The sequence below is a fragment of the Nothoprocta perdicaria genome, unplaced genomic scaffold (genome assembly GCF_003342845.1).
Source record: "Nothoprocta perdicaria isolate Ctin4 unplaced genomic scaffold, notPer1 scaffold_19, whole genome shotgun sequence".
Lineage (NCBI taxonomy): Eukaryota > Metazoa > Chordata > Aves > Tinamiformes > Tinamidae > Nothoprocta > Nothoprocta perdicaria.
The window spans coordinates 229,377-240,244 of record NW_020455093.1 but is presented as its reverse complement, the minus strand read 5'-3'; positions in this window follow the sequence as shown (position 1 = coordinate 240,244).

The window sequence follows — 10,868 nt, the reverse complement described above, 5'->3', positions numbered from 1 at the left end:
ATTACTGAAACAGTTACTGTACATTTTCTGTCTCCATGAGAGATTTTATTGATTTTGAATGCAAGTAACTATGAAATGACATCCAAAACCTATGTCAGGTTTTCAGCTGAAGCTATGTGTTTTTTGTATATTGTATATTGTTTATTTTTATTTTCATAGTAGACACTATAATACTTTAATACATAACTACGTAATACCAAATATTATGGCTTCTTTTTTGAGGGGAATATTTTTGTTAGATTTTGTTGTAAATTATGCTGAAAAACAGGAAATATCTGTATTAAGGGCTAATTGACTCTAAAACATATTAATGAAAATAAAAAAGAAGATTCCCTACTGAATGATGACCAATAGAATGGAACTGATAAAATATTTCAGCTGGCAAATATGTAAAAGGGTCCAAATATTGGGAAATGAATCTCAAAATGTTTAAATACGTGACTGTTGTAGATTTAACAAGTGTCTATTAGACTTCTCATTTACCCAATGTATGAAGCAAACTGCTAAACTCTAAAAAACAAATGCTGAAATTTCTATTATTCTGAGTTCTGATATATGTTTTAATTAATTTTAATTAGCTTTAAGTATGTATGTATTGAGTCATGCACTCTTACAGTGTGATATGCATTATACTTACTGACCCTGAGAAACATAGTGAATAAAAGAGCTTTTAAAATGCATTTTGGTAAGAACAAAAAGCAACAAAAGGAGAGGAGAAGGCAAGCATGAACAACAGCCTCAAACAAGAGAAGAAAAGGAACATGCGTCAGCAACTAACAGCAGCAGAGTAAGTTGTAATTTAGCTCAATGACTTGCAGCCATCCTGCTCAGCAGTAGAGTCTGAGTCTTTGAAATGGTAGTATAGTTTTGGATCATGCAGTGCAAGATTAAAGATGCCATACTTACATTACACAAAGACATAAGGTATTATAAAGAAACTTTTACAGAACAAAGCTGGCCAAATTGATCAGAAGTGGAAAGTGAGACCAAAGGGAAGTCCTGCTGTACAACTGTCGAACAGAGAGAGGTTTCCAATCGTCTGTAGACAGGCATGGGCCTATTTCTCCAGAGTTTGAAACAGATCAGGAAAAGAAAACACCTAGTTGAGACTGTTATTGGAAGGCCTCATGGGACCAGGCATTAGTTTGCCATGTGTTGCAAGGATGGAGAAGAAAGTCTAGTGAGTTCAGTGGATTCACAAGCAGGACACTGGTTTGCTGGCATGTCTTGGCCATGGAGAAGATGAGGAACCCTGGTACGTCCACTATCAGTGAAACAATTGAGATGGGCTACAATGGATTGCAGCAAAGGGAAAGCAAGGAATTTATACTCATAAAGAACTGGAACAGCATAGTAAAAAGTAAAAATAGATATAAATATCCTGCTACTGATCCCAACATATATAGGAAGACCCAGGTGAGCAAAAGGTCCTATGACTTTTCACACCTCTTACTGACACATAGAATAGGAGCAGAATCTTCCAAAACATCAGGCATTGGTGAACTATGGTTTTGGCTAGCCGCTTCTTAACTAATCTCTGATGGAGCACTAGAGGAGGAAGGTTGCAGTGTTATGATGAGGCATTATGATGACGCATCATAATGTGATCTTATGATGATGGAGTATGCAGTGACATTTCCCTATTCATCATCTTCACTGAATAGAAGATGGGCTTAATAAGTTGCCATTAAAGTCTACCAACCACTTTATAGGAGATGCCCCTTTGGCGTATTACTGAGACATCGTTCAGAGTCGAGAAGCCTGCTTTTATTGTTTGAATTTTGTTTTGTGTGACTCCAGTGCATCTGTGATGCTTTCAATTCTCATGTTCATTCTTTATTGTACTTATTCTATATTTCCTACATCCTTATTTTACTTCCATATCTCCCAAACAATAACACTATTAAATATGTCTAATATGTTAACATTTCTATACCTGTTACAGGACTTGTCATTGCAGCATAGAGAAAGACCAGTCTAATCTCTTAAGATCTTCGGGCTTTCAGTGTATTTCAGTCCTTACCTGTCTGATTATTTCTGCTTTAATATCACTTTATCATATGCATATGGGTACAGAGTTGTGGTTTTATGGAACCTACAGTCTGCTAGGAGAAAAGATAAAGAAAATTTGTACCAAATCTATGGCTTGTTTTTATATGCCAAGTCCTTTTACAGTCTGAAAAGTATGCCAGGGATGAATTTAGGTCTATATCTTTTAGACTGGCTTTTACAAGTATTTCCAGACTTCAGGCATGGTCTGTTAAGATGATGTTGTTCATTGCTAAGGATATTTCTCCTCAGCTCATTCAACTGGGACTCAAGTGAATTACATAAACATTTCCCATGGCAGCTCCCCAAGGTGTACACAAATGTTAATCTGGAGTAGTATCTCCCAGCATTTTTTTGTCTTGAGCCTTTTTCATGGAAAAAGTTTAATCAATTTGGAAAGAAATTGCCTTTARAACAAGGGAAGTTGTGGGTGCTTTCAAGTGTCTATTTTGGGCTCACATATGAAAGAGGAAAATAAAGTATTATGTTTATGTTTAACACTCATTTTAAAATGGCTCATAATGACATATGCTAAAAATGATGAAAAATTAAGAAAACTAGTCATGTAATTATTAGAAGAAATCATACATTGTCTGGAAGAATTTAAATCAACAAACTCAAGTCAGCCACACTCAGAATACACTAGGGATTTACTCTATTGCTCTGACAAGGCCTCTGCTCAGCTGCAGCACTGCTACTACTGTTTGGTTTCAGGGCAGAACGAACTCACTGTGAACTAGCCCCTAGGGTTAGTTGTGTCCTACATACTATTTATGAATGCAGTCCAACATTTTTACTAGCATGCATATTTCCAAGAAGGCTATAGTTTTTCTTTACTAAAATAAGGGTGACTTGAAATAATGCAGTATGAAAGTCAGAAAAATCCCCCATAAGGTCTTTAAACAGAATGTGAGCTAAACATGATCTTTCAAACAGCAGTAAAATTTTGTAGGAGTAAAATTTCCCAGGCTGCTTCTCTTTGTTGCTTGAACTCCACATTCCATGTTGCATGCAAATCACCAGGAAAATGGAAGGTTGTGGATACATTTCTAGCAAACATGAAATAATTTTCTTGTTTAAACTTGGGAACAGTCAAATAGGAGAAACAAATGGGCACTAATTGACGGAATGCTTTTTACAAATATATCTGAGGTTATAACTTTAGCTAAAAACATACTTCCTGATAATAACATCCAGATTTCTCTCAAGTTTGCTTGTCTAAAACATATAATGGTGAGATTTGGCTGCACTGATCCTAAAATAAATAAGCATATCAGTTTGAATGTTCGCAGTCATTTATGGTTTCTTTTAAGAGTACTCTTTTACTATGGTTAACTGAAGTCCTAACCACTATCACAAAAAACTTCATGTTGTGCATTGAGTTTCTCAGGATAAATTTGGAGTAAATAAACAAAGAAAACTCCATTAACTTGAACAGGAGAAGAAACTGATGTAAAGCTGCTGGCAGAATACTTTATTTTCTCCACAAATAATTCTATTGACATGAATGCTATAATTGGACTGCAAGATTGAAAGATCAGCAATGGGATGTATCTATTGCTGATTTGGAATTATCTGAGTTCGCAATGTCAAAAGCATGTGGTATTTGAAAGCTACAGCCATAAAGTCAACATTTCTGTTTCAGAATAGAAGGCAAACACACTTTAACTTAAACTCACTTTTTGTCTGATCTCCTTCAAAAGATCCAACTCATTTAACATGCTACAGAACTAAGGTTATTTTTTTCCTGTGTCTAACTGAGCATCCTCCCCAATAATCATATTCTCCCTGAGCATTATTTACATTGCTATTATACTAGAGTTAATTATCTGTAGCCCTTTAATTCTTTTTTAAAATTCATTTTTGTTGTAATCTAAAGTGATGCCAAACTAGCGACAATGCTGTCTGTCCACAGAATAAAAAGAGCACTGCCAATTTGTAGACATCTCTACTGTAATTGCCCAAGGCATTTATTCTTCATATCTCCTGGCCACATGAATGCACAGGAATTGTTGAAAAGTCAGTGAACTGGGTGCAAATACTGAGTTTTACGCCCATGTTTCTTTGTTGAAAGGCAAGATGGCTCCAATTTTCTTCTACCTTGTGTAGGTTTGGAGTTCAGTGTTACTCTTGACTTTACAGTGTGCCCAGGAAAAGATAGGCTTACTAATTACACAGTTCCTGTTGAAACATGCTAAGCCTAAACTGCACAAGGATGCACTGAGAACAAGTAGTGACCATGAAGTGACACAGCTGAGAGTGAAAAAAGAGTAAGGAGGTGAACCAAGGACAGTAAAGCATATGCAGGAAGAAAGGGGTCATTGAGGAGCTGCCACAGGAGGGGCTTTACTGGAGAACAAAGAATATGTGAATAGAGAATCACAGAATCACAGAATATTTAAGGTTGGAAGGGACCTCTAGAGATCATCTAGTCCAACCTTCCTGCTCAAGCAGACACACCTACAGCATGTGACACAGGGTGGCATCCAGGCAGGTTTTGAAGACCTCCAGAGAAGGAGACTCCACAACCGCCCTGGGTAGCCTGTTCCACTGCTCTGTCACCATAACAGTGAAGAAGTTCCTCCTCACCTGGAGACGGAACTTCCTGTGCTCCAGCTTGTGGCCATTACCCCTCGTCCTRTCGCTGGCCRCCAGTGAAAACAGCTTGTCCCCTTCCTCCCTGCMTTCTCCCTTCCTGAACTTATACATATTAATCATATCCCCTCCGAACCTTCTCTTCTCCAGAGAAAACAGGCCCAGCTCACTCAGCCTCTCTTCGTACGAGAGATGTTCCATTCCCTTAATCATCCTGGTTGCTCTTCTCTGGACCCTCTCGAGAAGCTCCACGTCCCTCTTATACTGAAGGGCCCAGAACTGCACACAGTACTCCAGGTGCGGCCTCGCCAGAGCTGAGTAGAGGGGCAGAATCACCTCCCTTGACCTGCTGGCAACACTCCTCCTGATGCAGGCCAGGATCCCATTGGCCTGCAATGATATTCCAAATGGGTACAGGGAGAAGAGAAATAAGGGATAGCTCAGGAAAAATGCCAGGAAAATTATGATGTGAGGGTAAAAGAAGGGCTTCAAGAGGCACAGGTATATGGGCACCAAAGGCAGGAGAAGACTAGATAAATACAAAGTGTGAAGTCACAGAGCAAATTAGAGTGAAGGAGGAAGGAGAAGAAAAGATAATGGTAGCAGAAAGAAGCAGACCTAGAAAGAGCATGTGTATGCCTAAGAGACGCGCTCTTTTAGTGTCCTGGGGAGGTTTAGAATTAGTGAGGGGTGCAGAACTCACAGAGTCCTTTCCATTGAGAAGAAGAAACAAGTTCTTGGATTCTCTCTCAAATCCTTGCAGCCTCAAACAGAATGGAGCTAGGCATTGTCAGTTCCACATTCAAGTATATTTCCCTTTCTCTCGTGAACATAAGTTAAGTGTTAGGTTATCTTGTGATATTTACTTCCAGCTGTAGGCCCAGTGCAAATGCTTTCATGTGTTTGTTAACCCCAGTGTGGCCTTCTGCACCAGCTCACAAATCTTCTTGGAATAAATCCAAGATAAACTGCATTATATATGCCACTTTTAGAGAAAAACTCTTTACAGCTGGGAAAACAAAAAAAAAAAAAAAGAAAAAGAAAAAGAAAAAAAGATCACTTTCAATTTGTGTTTGAATTTTTCTATCTTAATTAACTTTGTTTTGTGGCTTAAGGAAACAAATTTTACTACTGTTATTACCAAGTAAGGCTGCCTTATCAGCATCATTCTTTTCTGTGTATACTGCTGAGCTCTGCTTTTTTTATAATCTTCAAACTTTCATTTGTTTTAAAGTAATTTTTTACAATTATACTATGCAAATTATTGAATGCAAATGGTTTTACATTATCAGTCAATAGTGCCAAAGTGAAAACAAAAATAAAACAAAATTTGAAAGGATGAGGGTGAAGAGATAACCAGAAAAAATAAAACAAATTAAATAATACATATTTATGTGTATTAATCCATTTAGTTGACCTCCTTTACACTTAGATGCTGCTGTATGAGAATGATATAATAAACCAATATGGTTTATTATATTCCAAATTATATAACCAAATTCTCTATTTGTTATTCTCTTAGTTTTTCATTATTCTCTCTCTATATATTGTTATTCTCTCATTTTTATAGTGTCATCAATAAACTTTGAAATTTGAAGATAAATGAAACCAAGTCCATAGACCAAAGATTTACAGGTTATAGGCCTGCTTTTTACATATGTATTCATGCAAATATAAACATCTGAAAAAATCTACTAAGAGACTTTTTAGAAGCATCTACCTGCATGACTTCTTAAAAAGTCATTGGGATTGAACCATAATTTGTCTATCATGTAGATTATCCCTCTGCTGAAAAATAACATAATCTAGGCATGCTCTTATGGTCCAGTCCAAATGGCATGGCATGGTCAGCATTCATATGGCTAAAAACTTTTTATATACTTTTTTTAATACCTCAGTTGGCCCCATTAGAAGGCACCAACCAGCAATTCAAAACACCAAAACATTTACAGGATTTTTTTTAAAGAGGTGTTAACATCTTGGTGTCAGTGACAATGGTCAACAATAGCTCRATGTTTTGAGGGACATTGGAGCACACTCCATACTCTCTTGGTAGATATGGCCTGTGTGCATTGCACAGTACTGGTTAAACACATCTGACTGGGGATCAAAAAAGACAACAAGGTGCTTGAAACAAATAGTGGAAAACAGTAGCATAGYTTATCCTGATATTTTTTCTTAATATCTTTGATGCCTTTTGTGTTACATTTTGCCAATTACTTGCTCAAATCCCAGGGATCTCTCATCAGCAATACAACATTCTAAGGAATTGGTAGACTTTATTCTCCTACATCTGTCCATTTGTTTTGTGCTTTGGAAGATGTATTGTTCTCAGGATACATCTATGCTAGTGCAGCGAAAAGTGCCAGGGCCTAGGTACAGGGACTCAGTGATCCATATAATTATATTGTTATCACGGACTTGACATTGCTTTGGTCAGTCATCTAGCACTCTCCCAAACCAGTCCTCAGCATAGTTCAGGAGCTGGCATAGTRTACAAACCATTTCTCAATTAGGATATGGTCACCATGACCTGCATGAAAGGTCATAGTTGTTATTCAAGTAATATTATGGTGTGTCTAAGCMACTACTAATAGCCTAAAATATTGGAATACTAACCTTGACTTTAGCTCTAGCTTCAAAATATCTACTGCTTTTATCATATTCCTAGCCAGAAATTTATCCTTGTCTTGTATCGCTAAAGCATTAACAGCTCTAGCATGTTTGGCTCTCTTAAGCTGTGACTTTCTAGAACATTTCTAAACAATTTATTTTCYGTCTACAGAGATGAATTGGAATTGAATTCCAAGAATGTATTGTATTCTTCCCAAAAGTGAAAAAATCATTCCAAGGCCTAAAAGCCATATTTTCTTTTTGATCTGAACCTCTATTCTTTCTATGACTGACTAGACTCTCCTACATGATGCTGGTTTTGAGTTGGGTGCTTCTTTCTAGGTACTGCATTGTATCTTATAATTTTAAAATAAATTATTTTTAATTAAAAATAATAATTTCTAACTTCCATTGCTCTTTCCAACTTCTTTTTGTCTCCAGCTGCTCTCTCAGTGTTACTATGTGTTAACTCCCTTGAGATTTACAAGTGTCTGCTAGATCTGCRCACAATCTTAAAAAAAWAWATATATATATATATATGCACAAACACATATATATGCTTCCCTATAAATCACTGAATTCATTCTCTGTCCTGTAACATTGATATTTTCTTAATGGCAAGTAAGTAGACTAATTTAATTTCCTTTGCTGTGGACCAGAGCTTCTGTTGACTTGATGAATTCAAGATATATTTCAGGATAGACTGTGTCTATCTATCCCTCAAAGAAATTTTTTGGCACTATGATAAAATGCAGAAGACATTTTGCCACAAGCTATGAAACTGCATGTAAAACAAAAGCTTTCAATTTAAATCTGTTAATTTTTTTAGAAGAAAAGCATATTTAATTCTTATAATAAAAAAATCAAATGAATAAAAAAAATCTACTACAGTTACTGTGAAAGAACTTTTATTCTTAGAAGTAAGAAATACTGAACATATATAACAGAACATAATAAAACAGAATCTGGAAATGACGGAATTACTTAGCAAACACTTTTTTTTTCAGTTGTGAATAAAAACACTACGCATTCATTCAGCATCAAGGAACCATAACCGAAATAACAAAACCTTTCTGTTTCTTTTTTCTTTCTTCAAACTATTACTCCATTAAAGGTGATAATCAGATTATGTCATTCAACATAGGACTATTGTGTGAACCTCCTATATACTGACTTATGATCTTATAGTGCTGTCAGTGACAACTGAATGCCTTCAGACCTTTTACAGAGTAGCGTTGCCATTGTGCTCATGTCTAGAAGACATAGGGCACAGCTTCACAACCACAATTTCTCTATAACTTCACAACCATAACTTCTCAACCATAATTTCTTATCTTTATGCTGAAAAATTGAATGTTCATCACTGACTAATGGCATTAACCCCGTGTTTTTAGGAGATAGAAAGGAGAGTTGCAATTTTGCTCTTTCAATAGCTTGATTTTATTTGAGCTTCCTTTGCACAGGAGTTGTCACTGCTTGACTGAGCTGAGATTAAAATAAATCATTCCTCTTATTGAGTTGTGGTCAGAAAAATGTCATTGTAGCTATCTACATTCAACAACCTAGCAGTCCAATTAGCCTATCAGTATTTCATTTAAGTAATCTTGCTTAGAAGAGCTTCATAATACTTAATAAAATGCCTACATAGATGATGTTTAAATAAAATTAATGATCTTGAATCTTAAGAGCTAAACAATGTTTTTACACAATAATCAAGATGTAAGTATATCTGTTAGAAGAGTGCTCTGGCCGTGGTTGATGTTCAGCTTGCCAAACAGCCATTTCTGTTTGTTGCCATTTTCTCATTCACTTTTTCAGGTAATGATGGGCCTTCAGAAATGAGACAGTCCTTCATTTGGGCTGGAATAATCTGGATCTATGGACCRGCAAGTTTTGTCAATTTGTCAACTCCTGTGAAAGATTGTGTTTTCATCTTTTGATGTGAACTCGCATAAAACAACTAAATTGCTTAGTGCTCAGAGACTGTGTGAAGGCCTTCACTTGGTCAATCCATGGTACTCCCTTGTTGCAATAAAAAATAAGGAAGAATTTTAATCATACTGACAGATACCAGAATCTTTTATATAGTTTACATACTATTGATGCACGAGATACATAGATTTTCAAAATGTTGTTTATATTTAACTGAGCTAATGGGGTCAAGAATACTCTGCCACTCAGTACCYCCATTATCCTAAAATGGCAGCAATATTTGGAATCTTGTTTGATATATTCTTTTCTCACAGCCAGCGCCATAAAACAGTGTTCAAAGGTTCAGTGACATCAGTCTGTCAGAGAGAACACATTAAATCGGGATTCACATAGTTTTCCATATCTTCAGGCTAAGGAAAGCAATAAAMGAGATAAAGTAATGGAAATGTTTCAGAGATGTACATCACAGTGTAAACTTCTGTGGAATTCCCCAGAGGGCATGACTGAAGGTTTGAGTAAGGCTCCAGTGATAGACAAACCTCGGGATAGGTAAAAACTGTGGTCTACATAATTCCTAAGGGTCTGCAATCCTATCAGAAATATGCAGTCTTAGATTTCTCCCCTTTTCTTTTTCTTCTGTATCTTACCTAGAGCTAGATGGAAGATAAATAGTAGATAAATAGAAGGGGATAAAATCCCTGTAAATGATGTTTTAATGTGWTCTGTATAGTAAGATAATTACAAATTATTCATTCTTATTCCCCACAATATTTAAGTGCTTGTCTGTGTCAATTCAAAAGCAAAAAAAAAGAAAAGGTTCTATATTAAGATTAAACAGGCAGATGTTTCACTCGAGTCGATTTAAGACTGTATTTTCTAAACTATTGTTGGGGCACTTAAAGGTCTACACCATGGCAAGACCTCATTGTCACAGGCACCATACAAAGCCAGCAACTCTATCCTAGTGCCACAACACCCAGAGACCACAAAAGCAGGCGAAACATAGAGCAAAAACATACTGGAAAGCACAGGGGAAAGGGCATGGCAATCAAAACAATTAGAAGCTTTAGCAAAGGTTACACTGGCTATATGCTCAATTTGTAGGTGTATTACATCAAATGTTACTGACAATAACAGCAATTGGAACATATCATGTACCATTATTTGCTATCCACAGCAGCTTTCTATCTAGATCATAACAAAGATAACTTTTAAGCAAAGTTTTGAATATGGTAGCTTTAGAGATTTTCCCCAGACATAAAACAGTATGCAAAAATGGTGCAACAACTGTGGAGAAAGTGGACATTTTGGTGATAAAAACTCATATTGTTTTTAGAGTGCATATGTCTGATAAAAGAGATGGAAGACCTCACTAAGACATTTTTTAAACAAGAAAAATTCAAGCTGCTGAAGATTTCCTTAATTAAAATCAGTTTGAACTGAGTTCAATATTCAGTCTAACAGAAACAATGACACATAGGTAGAAAATGTAGAAAATGTAGAAAATATGGCTAGCGATAGGACGAGGCGTAATGGCCACAAGCTGAAGCACAAGAAGTTCTGTCTCCAGGTGAGGAGCAACTTCTTTCCTGTGAGGGTGACAGAGCAGTGGAACAGGCTGCCCAGGGAGGTTGTGGAGTCTCCTACTCTGGAGGTCTTCAAAACCCGCCTGGATGCCA